The following is a 15,311-nucleotide window of genomic DNA, read 5'->3' on the forward strand; positions in this document are numbered from 1 at the left end:
TGATTCCCAACTATCGTGGACATCCAAGTGAAGAACCCTACAAGTATTTGGATGAGTTTCTTGAAGTGTGTTCCACCGTGAAATACACGGACATGCTGGAAGAAGTGTTAAGGTTTAAAATTTTTCCTTTTAACCTTAAAGACAAGGAAAAATATTGGTTTAACAATCTTAGGCCTTTTTCAATAACTTCTTGGGCAGAAATGCGACAAGAGTTCTTGAAGAAGTACTATCCGGTATCAAAGACCAATCCTATGAGAACTTCCATTCGTAAATTTTCTCAAGGGGATGGGGAAATGTTTCATGAGGCATGGGAAAGGTTTAATGACTTGCTTAGGAAATGCCCACATCATGACATACCTAAATAGCAATTAGTTCAATATTTCTTTGAAAGTTTACCGGATAATCATAAGGGTATGGTTGATGCATCTATGGGAGGTTCTTATTTGACAAGCATGAAAATGATGTGTGGCAATTGTATGAAAGTATGAGTGAAAATTCAATGCATAGATCTTTATCCTCTAAAAATGGTAGAAATCTAAGTGGAAGGAAGAATGTTGGCTTATACCAAGTTGACAACTCCAATGACGTAGCCGTTGAGATGAAATCCTTATCTCAAAGGTATGATCAATTTTTGATCAACCAAAACTCAGAAAATCAAGTATCTTCCTCCCCTAATCATATTTATTATCGTAAATCTGATGAATCATGCATGACTTGTTCTAGTGTGTTACATTCTACTTCCAATTGTCCTTATGGACATGTGCAAAGTGAAAACCATGAGCAATTCAATGCTACATTTGTTAACCAAGGGAATAATCCCTATGGCTCACACCACAATCCAGGGTGGAGGAACCATCCGAATTTTTCTTGGAAAAGCCAAGGGGAAGGCTCAAACCCTCCCCAAGGTGGTTTTCAAAACAAGTATGTTCCACCTCCAATGTAAAGCCAAGGTTCCCAAGGTTATAGATTTTCTTTTCAATCATCACATGGCAATTAATTCTCAAATTCTCATTTCCTTAACCAATCATCATATTTTCAAGGAAACTCAAGGAGTCCCGCTTTTGAAGAGAAAGTGTTGACCGCTTTGGGCACTCTAGAGGCAAACACTCAATTGCTTCATTCTCATTCTCAATCCATTGCTAAGCTAGAAACCCAAGTTGGGTAAATAGCTAGTACTTTGAATGCTAGAGAGAAAGGGAAAATGCCTCTTAATGCCTCACCAAAGCAACAATGTGTTGTGGAGACTCATTCCTCATTGGAAGGTCACACAATTGAGTATGTCAATGCGGTGACAACCTGGGAGAATTGTTGACAACCAAGTAGGTATTTCCAATGAAGAGAATGAACCGGTGTAACCCAAAGTTGACACCCGTCCTGTTTCACATATTATTTTTCCTTTATTGCATGTGCATGATCACATTGTTGAGAAAGTGGTGAAAGATGATTTGAAGCATGATTTTAAAAATTCTTGTGTTGAAGATTCTTCAAAGAAAGATTTTGAAAAAGCTTTTGAGCCAAGAACTCCATTTTCGGATGCCTTGAAAGGATCCATTTATCTTGACAAACAAAAGACCAAAACCAATGAGATTATTGATATGTTTAGGCAAGTGAAGATTAATCTTCCACTTTTGGATGGAATCAAGCAAATACCGGCTTATGCCAAGTTCTTGAAAGATCTTTGTACCCGAAAGAGGAAGAACAAAAGCTAAGCACCAAGAAAAGTGGTCTTAACCGAGCAAGTGAGCTCCATTTTGCAACATAACACTCTCCCAAAGTTTAAAGACCCCGGTTCACCTACTATTTCTTGCATTATTGGTGACTATGTCATTAATCGGGCTCTCTTAGATTTAAGAGCAAGTGTTAATCTTTTTCCATATTCAGTGTATGTCAAATTCGGCTTAGGAGACTTAAAACCGACGTCGGTAGTTTTACAACTTGCCGACTGATCCATCAAAAAGCCTCGGGGTATTATTGAGGATGTTTTGATTAAAATTGATAAGTTTTTCTTCCTAGTTGATTTCGTTGTCATTGACACGGAACTGGTTCCAAATCTTAAAAGCCAAATTCCCGTTATCCTTGGCCGTCCCTTCTTGGCAACCACAAATGCCAACATCAATTGTAGGACGGGGATAATGAAAATCTCCTTTAGACACATGAAGGTGAAGTTGAACATCTTTAATCCAACCCCGAGTTCAATGGACAAACATGAACAAGTGTGTGTTGTGGAAAAATGCATTGACAATGAATTTGATGAAGTTGAGTGTTTTCTTGATGTTGAACATTCCCATGGTCTACCTATTAAAAAGAATTCAAGGAAAGTTGTTTTGAAACCAAATGTTCCAAGGGCATGGAAGCCCAAGAGTTGCTTTGATGAAAGACCGTCAATTCCTTTTGATCCAAATCCAACAAATTCTTTAGGGAACAATTTGTCGGGTGGGGTTCAAAGTGCTTTTCACCCCGTCAAGGAGGGGATGCATAACAAGATATTTGATCCGGGCTAAAAGAGCCCAACGTCTTCCTAGACACATTAAAGACTAGTGCAAATCACAGGGTTTACAACCCTATTCCTCCCTCATTTCTATTTTACCTTTCATTTCTTGCGTCGTCTAGATATATTCTGGGTTTATACACATTGCTAGGAACTTTGATTGAGGATGCATGCACTTTCATTTCTGGAATTAAACATTTTGTGCCTGTTCGATCGATCGTAAAAGAGGTTCAATCGATCGAACATTCATCTCTGCATCCAATCATCTCTCTATTCCATCGAGCGAGAAGTCCCTGCATATTTCAGCTTTCTGTGTATCGAGCGAACTTCATTTCAGATCGATCTGAGTGTTCAAAGATCGATTAAGATTTTCCTCAGATTGATCTTCATTCTATACTTAGAATTTTTTTTGAAACCTATGAAAAAGGCCTCTTGGTGCATCATTCGAATTTGTCTGCAGGTTTTCACTTGTTCGATTGATCAAAGTATCTTCCAGATCAATCTTGGATTGATCGATATGTGATCCTTTGTTGATTTTGACTTTGACTGCCCTTTTGAATTTTGAATTTATATAACAAAAATCCAAAAATATTTTCTTTTAATTCCATTTTATTTTTCAAAAATCCAAAACATTTTATTTTTATTTTCATTTTCATTTTTATCTTCAAAAATCCAAAAAAATAATAAATATTGTTAATCTTAAAAAAAAAAAAAAATTCAAAAATTTTCAAAAATACTGTGTCGTTTTGAGGCGTAGATCGATCTACATTCCTTCAAGATCGATCTATGGTCGATCGATCTGAGATCTTTCCAGATCGATCAAACATGTTAGATCGTTTTTAAAAATAGAAGCCAAGGGTCATTTGGATCGATTTGACCATCGATCTCAAACCCTAGCTCCCTTTCGCCACTGCAAACCCTCTTCCCAACCTCTGGCGAATCTCTGGCAAGTTTCCAGAGCTTCGAAAACTTCCATCCTCGAACTCAGATCTCATCATCTTTTCTTCGTCTCCACTTCTCTTCTCAGATTAGGTAAGTTTTGAGTTTTATTGTTGATTTAGAGCTTCAATCATGTGTTGTTCGTGCTTTTTATGTTAGATCTGAGCTTCCATGATAGATTTATTGCCATATATGACATCTTGAAGCATGTGTATATATGTATATATATATATATATATATATATATATATATTTATCTATTTTGATTCCGAATTTGATTTTGGGGGTCACGTGCCAAGACAAGTGACCATTGTTGTGTTGTTGAGGTAGAGGGACCCATGAGCTTGCTCGGGTACCCCCCGTGTCGTCCACGCCACAGATTTGTGACTTTTTGTATTCTTGCAGAGTTCGATCGATCTCAGTAATTCTCAAACCGATCTGAGAATGATCGATCTCACTCAAGTCCTGATCGATCCAACTTGAATCAATTTCATCTTTTCTAGATCGATCGAACATCACAGATTTGCATTTGCACCTCACACACCATCTTTTGTGTTTCATGCTAGTTTATTTATGCCCAATGCATGTGTTTTCCATATTGGATGCATTTTATACTTATAATGCTTAACATGTTTCACTTATTCACTATTTATACCTGGCTACATCACTTGCACAGATTCATGTCGATTATTGTGAGTTGTCTATCTTACTTGACATACATGTTTCTATATGTTGTACTTCAATACTTTATTATTTGTTACTGACTTCAGTTGCAAGTGTTTCTTTTCTGTTTTGCAGGCTATGGCACGGGTTAAGATAGTTGCCTGTCGGCAGTATGAGTGGAGAGTACGACAGAGAGTAGATGAGCCAACAGAGCCTTCTCATGCTCAAGATCCAGCTCCAGAGCAGGGTAAGTAGGCTGAGCAGCTTGAGCAGTTAGAGGAGTATGGGGAGCTAGTTCCGGTTCAGTCTGACCACTCTGCCTCTGCTGCTTCCGCAGCAACTTCTTCAGCAGTTGAGGCTCAGCATATACGATTTCCTTCACCACCACCGGCACAGCCTAGCTAGGATCTAAATAGACCTATTCGGAAGTTCTCACGCCTTTTAGTGGTGCATGATGTAATGACCTGGTCATTTTTCTTCATTTTCTTTTTTTTTTCAAATTTTAACGGATATTTTTTTTCCCGTTGTCTTTTCCTTTTTGGGTTCGGTTTTTCATCACTTGATGTCGTCTCAAGTGCTCTGGAATGATTTCTGAGACTCTTTTCCTTGGATTGACAACTTCCTTTAGGGATTGTGTCATTTCCATATTTTATATTTCCGAACACTATTCACATTTTGTCTTTTTCTCGTTTATCCTTTTTCCTTGCACAACCTCACTTTTTGTGCTCGGATTTGATTCCGGTTTTGCATGCATTCATGATATTTGATTTCCATGATAGTGGTATTTTTACTTTTCTAGAAAAGCATGTTGATTGCTTACTTTTTTCATAAAGGGGCATTAATGCATACTTTAGTGTAATTATTCTTAACTTGTGGGGTTTTAGTGTAATTAAATAAAGTAATTATTTTTCATCTTGGGGACCATTTTGCAATTAAATTTGGAGGATATTTTCAAAAAGGACCTTTTTGTAATTTTTGAAAAGTGTGACAAGTGTCACACTCTCATTGGTCCACTTGTTGACATTTGTGTGGAAACACTTTAATGCATTGAATGATGACATTTGGAGGGTGAGGATTCACCCACTTGTTAGCCTAGGATTGGTGCACTTGTTGGCTTTGATGGTTGATAAGTGTAGGTGTGGGATTAAGCCTAGGAAGGAGCCATGGATTGGTGACAAGTGTATGTTCACAATTTAGTCTTGCAAATATCTTTGGGCAACTTTGGGATTATGGTTTTAAATGAGGGTTTTTGTGTAATTGACCATAGATGTGTGTGTTGACCATGGTGTAAGAGCACATAGTGAGTGGAGGATTTCTATTTCCTCCACTCACACTTAACCACATTATTTCATTTTCTTCCTTACAAGAAAACCCTAGCCTCCATGGATGGAGCTTGAAGCCTTAGGCATTAACCTTGATCTTTGAGGCCCTTCCACTTACTTTAGACTATAAAGCTCGGAATACTTTTTATTCCCCTCATCCTCCTCTTCAAAACCCGTGAAGGATCTAGGCTAACTCCTAGTTTTAATTTGGTATCTAGAGATTCAATTCTCTAGTGAGGTATTGATCTATTATTTTAAAGTATTTTTATGTCATTATTGAATGTTTTACATGCATGGAAGAGAAGGACTTGTATTTTGCCCTTAAACTGTTTTAACTTGAAATTAATCTTGTCAAATTAAATATAGAATATGAAAATATACTCAATTAGCTTTCATTTAGTTTTGGTTTCATTTAATTTGGATTTAAAATGAATTAGTTATGAATTTTTGAAGTTGCAAGCTAGTTGTTGGAAATTTGAAGCTTTTTTTTTTTGGTCCGGAAATGAATTTTTATATGGAGCTGTGGTGCTTCAATTGCCTTAAAATTTTTACTGGAACTTCCCCATGGGTTTTACACTATTCAGAATTTTTTCACGATTTTAGAGCATTTCTAAATTTTTTTAAAAATCCGAAACTATCTGTTGTCCATGTTTTTATTGCAGCTGAAAAACATATTTTTAGATGATTTATTTTACTAACCTTTTGACATTGGATCATGGCTTAAATTTCCAGTTTTACACTCTCATATGTTTACTTCCAAAATAAATTAGGTTTGCCTAATTTGGATGTCAAATGAATTTTTCATGAATTTTCAAAGTTGGAAGCTACAGGTTGAAAATGTGTTTTTTGGGCAGAATTTGTTTCAAAGTTGTGAGTCAAAACTGTTTAAATTGGAAAAATATTTTGTTAAACTAAATTGATATTATCAAATTACAGTGTTTAAGCTTTCATTGGGCTTTGAATTCATTCAATTTGGGTTAGAATTGAATTTTTTTATGAATTTTACAAGTTGAAGGTAGCAAGCTGAAAAATCTGTTTTGCGGACCGAAAATTTGGGGCGATTTCATTTCGGTGGTAATTGGGATTTTCATTCCAATTGAGGTAGGGAATGTATAACTTTAATTTGAATTGTAACATGCTAGGAAATTATGCTTAGATATGTTGGTTAACATATATTAAATTTGGACCATTTGATTAAGAAGTACAACTTTTATTCAATATTTATCTTTAGTGAAAGTTTAATTCACATGGTTGTATCAAGCATTAAATTAAGTTGTAATGTGATATTTAAATAGGCCTTGGCATGTTCTCTAACATAGATTAAATTAAGGGCATTTGGAATTGTTTAAAAATCTAAAGAAAATTAATTAATTAGCTTGATTAATTTTGTTTTAAGTGTTTTAATCACTTAACTTGTCATTTGATGTTGTATATATGATGACCATGACATGTCTTTCAATATATATTAAATTGAGGTTATTTGGATTAACTTGGAATTTAGAGAATTTAACTATTTATGTTTAATTAAATTCTACTTTATTACTCCATGGATTTAATTACATTTTGGAAGTTGTTTCTATATTTAAATCATGGATTTGGATTTGATGTATGTTCACTTGATTATTTTTGAGTATTAGATAACATAGTTGTTACTTTTATATTCATGAGAATATGTTTTTCCTTATTGAATATATTGTTGCTATGTGTAAGGAATTGCACACTTTGTATTTAACATCTTACATGTCATAGTAGTTGTAAATTTTGAACATGTATTGTATAAGTTTCCAAAATTTGGATTGTACTTGGTAAATAGTTGATATCTTGTATATACATGTTGATATATATACGTTGTTGCACAATTTGTTGATTTTGGAAACTTGGGGATGTCGTTGTTTGGCTACGGCTAGGACTTGGTTCTAGTACGGGGGATTGTCCCTCTATATAGTCTAGTGCGCACATAGGGAGGTTACCCATGGGCTAGTAACCCTAAAGTAACTATGTTGTCGGTCTGATCCGGTGTGACGTCCGAGTATCCACTTTGTTTGATTTCGTATTTCATTTCAAGTTGATAACTAGATGATATCGTAACTTGTTGTTCCTTATTTGATTTCCTATTTTGCGCTTAAGATGTAGCCTTGTGAAAGCATGCTTCATGCGTTGTATTGAAAGTTCCATTGTTGGTTAAATTGCATCGATATCATAATTTATGCTTTGATGGTCAAATGTAGTTTATGAATGACCTTATAGATTCATTTTGAACATAGACGTTAGGTGGCATGACCCACACTTGTTGTTTTCGTAATTTTGGATTTCAAGTTAAAGACTTTGAGAATCTATATCTTGTTGCCTTGTATAACATGTTTCCACGTTGTTTGAATTGCATGAACAATGTGATATGATAGAAATGATCTAGGTAGCTTAGGATGCTCCTTGGGTCTCATCTTGACATAAACGTTAAGTGGCATGAGCCCCTTTAACATGTTTCACCATAAGGGGATAAAATTATAAAATGCTAGGTCGATGCATGCTCATCTCCTACGAGTAGCTTTATGTTACTCACCCCTACGATACTGGGGCATATTTCAGGTACAGGACTCAGGATTTGAAGATTCCATTGCTCCTTGGATGGCTTATAGTTTCTAAGTTTCTATTTTATGCAAGTGTTAGAATAAGATGCCTCTTTGTAGCCCTATTTGTTTAAACTTGTATTCGTTGATTCGTATATGTAAAGTGTATGTAAGTGCACTCTTTTCAATGTATTTAACATGTATGAGATGAGGCCGGAGGCCAATGACATGTATCTCGTTTTCTATACACTTTTGTTTTCAAAGTTTATTATGAAAATATTGGAAAATGTTAAGTCATTGCTTCATAACTTTCGCATCGGGTGTTGGAATTTCATATCTTTTCTGCCCGGACTCAGAATCAGATGACTCTTGAGTCTAATTTTGTTTATTTTTCGTTGTCCTTCCAATGGTGTGCACGGTGGCACCCTTTTCAGTGAGAAATGACCATTTTGCCCTTAGTTCATCTCTTTTCGGGTTAGGCATTCTTGCTTCATTTGCTTGGCTCATTTGAGTTCCGTGGCTTCATGGAGAGTCACTTTGGGGCCTTAGGGATGACGTACATCTTTTGAGGTCATTTGGCTTCTTTTGCTTTCGCATTTCAGGTCCGTTATCGGGTCAACTTCCATTTTATCACTAACGCACCGGGTTGAGAAATCCGGGTTGTTACACATGAGTCAGTATTGGACATTGCTTTTTTCTTTTGGTTGATTCTGACTAGGTCAGCATTTGATGATATTGATCGGTGCGGCATTTCAACCATTCTGGCGCCAGTTACTTATCATGTTTACCTGCCGCTTGTTCGGTTGTTCTTCCAAAACCTTCGACAGGCCCCTTGTAATCTATCAGAGCTACAAACTATTATTGATGGCTATCCTATCCGCATTACAGTTGATATATTGGCCACAGCTTCTCGATGCCCGCATGTCTGCCCTCCCGGTCTTAATTATCCTATTTTGAGGAGGCCTTCTGATGCAAACATGGCCGTTGCACTGACTGGCCACTACAGTGAGGGCGAGACATTTGCCACCAGGACTTATCTGCCTGATGATCTTTAGTTCTTTGACTCAGTCTTGTACCGAAATGTATTTATGGCGGGCCATAAGATCCAGAGGTGCTTAGACTTTCTTGCTGCCCTCTACGCAGTCTACACAGGGCACTAGTTTTCCATTCTTGCATTCTATTGGAGTGTCATGATGAAGCTCTATATAGATTATATCAGCGCGGCCAAGCCTAAGCGGGATAAGTACCTCCCATTTACACATATTATCACACAGATTCTCAAGGACCAGCGCTACCCTTTCCATCCACAGGAGCGTCCCGAGACAGGAACTTGCCACTATGGCAAGAAGGATTAGAACAAGAGCTACAATGCTCTCATAAAGAGTCTCGAGAATGACGCCATCTTGGCAGCTGAGGCTGAGGAGGCTGAGTTAGCAGCAATTGAGGCACAGCAAGCAGTAGTAATACTAACTGATGATCCAGCAGGCCCTCAAGTGCTGCAGATATGCATATAGATATCGACTTAGAATAGGAACCTTCAGCAGAGGAGCTACCACATCACTCTCCGGCAAGGTCGCCACTTCATTTTCAGGAACAGGCTCAGGATATACCTCAGTTTCATGATCCAGTTATCCCTGACGCTCCAGTTCAGACACTCAGCCTAGGAGAGTGTATCCATACTTTGGAGGATATAGTTGTCTCTCTCTGAGCCTACATTGTATCTCTTCGATCAGATGTGGTCTCTCTCAGCATAGATGTGACTCCCCTCCGCTTTGATGTATTAACTGCGCTGCAGGGCATTTCTAGAAACATCCGGGGATCGCGCCCTGCTCACCCTTCTTCATCTGCCTGATCTCTATACCTATCTTTCATTTCATAGATCTGTGATATTTGACTGCTATTTTGATACTGTTATGCTATTTTTGAGGCTGGTCTGTTGGCTATGATACTGTGATATACTATATACTGTTTTTATTTCCCTATTTCTATGTATGATATTTTGGATGTCTAGTTGCTATACTGATATATCTATCTATGATTGACTCCATTATTAGGTGCATCCCAGTGACTTTAGTGAGAGAGTGCTGCCCAAAAAAATTTCAGGACCATTCTTTTACCTCTCTCCTTCGTTCATTTCTTATCCCATTTATACTTGCATGTCCACTATGCACTATTATTATCCCCTTTGTTATCTGATCAGCTTTTATCCCAGTGCCATCTTTTCAGGACCGCAGTTAATCCCAAGTTTGGGGGAGTTCTATCACACACTTTTGGATTTTTGTGTCCTAGCCATTCTTTGCTTAGCTGCACTGGTATACTCTTTCTTTTATTCTCTTTGCACATTGAGGACACTGTGCCATTTAAGTTTGGGGGTAACAGGTGTTATTTGCAGTATTTATTTTCAATTCTAAATTTTGAGCATGACTTGTGTATTTAAGGGATTTTCTATGATTGGTCCATAACTAGTTATGATTTTGATCTTTTGAGGACTAAATTACTTAAAAATTTAAAAATTGCTTGACTTGAGAGTTCAATACTCCTTGTATGCCTTGTGGATGTCATTTAGGAGTATTTTTTTTAAAAGATTGGTATGTTGCTTGCATTTGTGGTCCACATCATCCTGATTTTGTGATTATTTTGAGATTCACTCTAAAATTCTACACTAGCACAGGCGCACACTAGCATTCATTTGTGGGGTACATGCTTTATTGATTATTGAATTGGTTATATCCCAATTGGGCTAGTAGTGCATTGAAAGCTTTCATCTTGATAAAAGTGGATAACAAATCCTTTTCATTGAGTAACCGGGATTCTAGCCTCATCAAGCACTGAATTTCTCGCGCCGAAAGGTGGAGGGCCCAAACTCTATGTTAATAATTGAACTTGCTAAAAAAAAAAAAAAAAAAAAAAAAAAGAAAGTTGCAAAAACAAATAAAAAAATGGAGGACTTTTCCCAAAAGGTGAGAAGTGGGAAATGATTAGTTGGAGGTTGTTTTGATTTGTAGCCTAGTTGATTTGAGTTTGTAAGTCCTTAGGGGTGTTTGAACACCTAATGCCCTAAAGCTATCTAGTTTGGGAGTCATTGACCTAACACTCGACATCATGAATCGCTAGAAAGCTTTATAGATTAACACATTGCACCATGCTTCCATCTTTGATCCTTAGGATTAAAAATAATAATAATAAAAATAAAAAAATAAGCGCACCTAGATAAATAAAGCTTTAATAAAAGGTCCACTCTTTGTCTTGATGATCGATACTAGATTTGTGTACTAGTTTGAGGGTAAGGATGTGATCATTTCTTTAGTTGGCTTAGATAGCAACATATTTGATGCCAGTCCACTCAAAAAGGATTCTAGATTTGTTTTGATTTGCATGATCATTTTCTTGATGTATGGATGACCATATTTGTTTGCTTGATGTTGAAACTTTGGGAGATTGCTTGGAAACGGTTGAAAAATTGCATACTTGAGGTAGTTTTCTCCCAATGCTTGTTTGCAATATTGGTGCCTCTTTTGTGAGAATGAGCTTAATGTTTGTGGGTATCATTTTTGAAAATCCTCATGAGACTTCACTCGTCCACTAGGGGTAACTTAGGGGTTTAAAAGACTTGTTGCGTATGCTAAATGCAATCGTGTTCCCTACGAAAGTGGTGTTATCCTTTCATTGCTTTCTAGTTCATAGTTGTATAGTTGTTCATTTCATTCCTTTACTTTGTAGTTCATTGCTAGGGACTAGCAATATTTAAGTTTGGGGGTGTGATGAGCGCTGAAAAATGCGCATTTTAACCCCTTAAGCTCGAGTATTCTAGAACCTTTATCTATCTTATTTTCCCGTTTTAGACTAATTTCATGTTATTGCCCTTTTCAGATGCTTATCCCCAAAATAATCTAATTCAGCCAAATAAGAGCATTAAAGAAGCTATCTCCAGTTGAATGGAAGAAAGAAGTAAAGTGAAAGCAAAGTGTGGAAAAACAGCAAGTTCAATCGATCTCAACAATTCTTTGATCGATCTGGGAGTGATCAATCTAGACATTCCAAGATGGATCCGAGCCTTTGACCTTATCCAAAAGATTCCACCATCTTTGATCGATCCAACTTTCCTCCGATCAATCGAAATTGTTCGATCTTATCCTCACCTACCACCTCACCTACCACTTTTGTCTTTTTCCCAAAATATCCCAAAATATCTTAGAGATTTATCTTTATTCAAAGAGGCACCGCCATGGATGGTCGATCTCTGCAGCATTCGATGGATCTCACCTAAGTTCGATCGATCTCACCGTAGTTTGATTGATCGAACCTCCTTAAGTCCGAAAAAAAAAAAAGAGTCCAGCTCATTAAAAGATGGATCGTGGTGCAATCATTACAAGGGCCCTAGTACACAAGTCCAGACCATTGGGTGTGACACTTGACCTACCTATATAAGGATTTGGAGCCATTTTAAGAGCATATCTCATAACATTCATAATATTCTTACATGTCTCATATCTTGGAGAGGAGGCTAGAGACTAGAGAGAGCTTTACACATCTTTGGGAGTTCTTCCATTCTTCTAGGGTTTCCATCAAGAAGAAGAGCATATCTACCATGGAGATAGCCCTTGAGGGTTGGATGACTACATCAATGAGTGGCTAAACATCTTCTTGGGCTAGAGTTAGCCCAAAGCATGCCTTCTAGACCTTGATGTTTTTTATTTTGAGGGGATTTATGTTGTAATCTTGTCTTGACACTTAATTTATATATGAATCTTGTTCTTACAATGATTTGTGCTGATTAATACTTCCAATTGATCATTTCATTCTATCCATATGTCTATGTTTGCTAGAATAGATGTTCATATATTTATTTCTAGTTTTTGTGTTATTGATGCATGTCTATGAGTGTTGATGCTATGGATCTAGAGATTGTCAAGGTATAGTTCTTAATAGAATACTTTTGTGGCTTATTTGATGGTTCATGTTCATTTCTTGATGGATTGTGCCTCTCCCTTAGTTTAATTAGTTCAATTATCATGCCCCTAGCTTAGTTGTAGTGTAGTTGCCTTAGTTTCTTAGATGGGAGGACAATCCATGCTTGTTGTTTGATGTTCTATGCTTATGAATGCAAGTAATATGTTTTTCTAACCATATGATGTGTTTAAATTGTGAGCTTAAAAGAAGGATTAATGGCTTAGTTTGATATATTGTGCTATTCATTAGGTTGCTTAGACAATATATACTTAATTGGTCATCCATACTTGTTGAAACAATCAGTCACACACTTTTGTTGCAACACATGTCTCCTCTCATTAATTATACATTAAGTGTCTAGAAAGGTGGTGTTTAGTGGTGACCTCTAAGTCCCAAGACATCTCTCTCTTGTTCCCTCTATCATTTATTTGTTATTGCTTGTTTTACATTGAACTTGATTAGTTTAGTTAGTAGTTTAATCAATCAAACAAACCACCTTTTGATCACTTGACCTACTAACCCTATTAATTGTTTCCATTGCAAACATGCCCATAATCTTTTTGGACGATCCCTACTCACCTTAGCTATATTTTTAGTTAGAGGTAGTGGTGGCTTTTATAAATTTAAAACTTGGCCACATTGCACATTTGCATTCTTAGCACACTTTTTGACGTTGGTGCTGCGACGACCACCATTTGCTATGTGAAGAGTTTGCTTCAATCATGCAAAACAAGTTTGAAATAACCATGATGGGAGAACTCACCTTCTTAAGATTGCAAATCAAACAAACACTTGATGGCATTTTCATTTGCCAATCTAAGTACGTTAAAGATTTGCTAATGAAATTTGGCTTGGAGGAAGCCAAACATGCCAAAACTCCTATGAGTCCCTCCTTGAAAATTAATAAGGATGAGAAAGGCATAGAAGTGGATATCAAAAAGTATAGAGGAATGATTGGTAGCCTCTTATACTTAACGGCAAGTAAGCCGGACATTATGTTTTGTGTATGCTTGTGTGCAAGATTTCAATCATGTCCTAAGGAATCTCATTTAAGTGCTGTAAAGTGCATTTTTAAATATCTATGTGGCACTATCAATCTTAGTTTATGGTATCCTAGACACACCTTATTTGAACTAGTAGGTTACTCCAATGCGGACTTTGCCGGGTGCAAAATTGATAGGAAAAGCACCAGTGGAACTTGTCATCTTCTTGGTTAATCTCTTGTCTTTTGGTCATGTAAAAAGCAAAACTCAGTGGCTTTATCAATGGCAAAAGCTAAATACATGGCTGCGGGAAGTTGTTGTGCTCAAACGCTCTATATCAAGCAACAACTTGAAGATTTTGGGCTAGTATATGATCATGTTCCTATCAAATGTGACAACACAAGTGCCATATGCATCTCCAAAAATCCCATTCAGCACTCAAAGACCAAGCATATTGAAATTCGATACCATTTCCTTAGAGATCATGTGTCTAAAGGCGATATCGAACTTGAATTTATTCCCACCGACAAACAAATAGCGGATATATTCACTAAACCTCTCCATGAAGATAGGTTTTGCACCCTTAGAAGAGAAATTAGGTTAACAAGTGAGACTGAAGTGATCAAGACCCTTCTGTCTCAACATCCAGTGCCTTAGTCCAACTCAGCCGACTTAGTTCCTAACTAAGTCGCCTAGATTCCAAACTAAGCCGACTCAATTGAAATCTGAGCCGACTAAGTTTAATTTTCACAATAACTTATCTCAGTCTAACTTAGCCGGCTAAGTTTTTAACTCAACTGACTAAGTTACTAATTGAGCCAACTCAGTTTGTCACTGAGCCGACTCAGTTTGATGGGTACCCTAACCTCAACATGTCTGCCGGCACTCCACTTCGTTGAAACCCTAAGAGATCTAGGCGTTCTCACAATGATGAATAAGGCCCTAGCAACCCAATTCCTCCACCACCAATAGAAGCCCAAGCTCGCGGCATGCCCATTCCTTAAAGTTGTCTCTTTAGAGGGCCAACCTATAAGACCTCATTCGAAACCAATTTTGGAAATAGGAAGGTTGCTAAAGGTAAATGTCTAACGGAAGAGGTATGCGATGACTTTAATCTCAATATCTACAAATTATTCAAAGATATTGGGTCAGAGCAATTTGTGAAATTAGACATCCCCTATTATCTGCGTATTTTGAAGGTGTTTTACACTCATCTTGAACAAGTTGGAAGAACAAGGAATGTTCGCACCTTTCTGGGATTTGCCACACATACTTTCGATGCAGAAGAACTTGAGGCTGCATTGGAAATTTTTTAAGGAGGGATTCAATATCACTCCTCTCACAAATGGTATGATGGACCTGACTTTGACAAGCATGAGGCAGTGCGTCAAATTCGCTA

The 15,311-nt window shown here is 37.1% G+C and overlaps 1 pseudogene; it reads right to left on the reverse strand.

Annotated features, from left to right (window-relative positions):
- Nucleotides 1–257: 257 nt before the first annotated feature.
- LOC132298065 (small nucleolar RNA R71) lies at nucleotides 258–355 on the reverse strand (annotated as a pseudogene).
- Nucleotides 356–15,311: the final 14,956 nt, after the last annotated feature.

The sequence above is a fragment of the Cornus florida genome, unplaced genomic scaffold (genome assembly GCF_030987335.1).
Source record: "Cornus florida cultivar Cherokee Brave unplaced genomic scaffold, ASM3098733v1 CherokeeBrave_3.0.0_Hap2_Chr02, whole genome shotgun sequence".
NCBI classification, from domain to species: Eukaryota; Viridiplantae; Streptophyta; class Magnoliopsida; order Cornales; family Cornaceae; genus Cornus; species Cornus florida.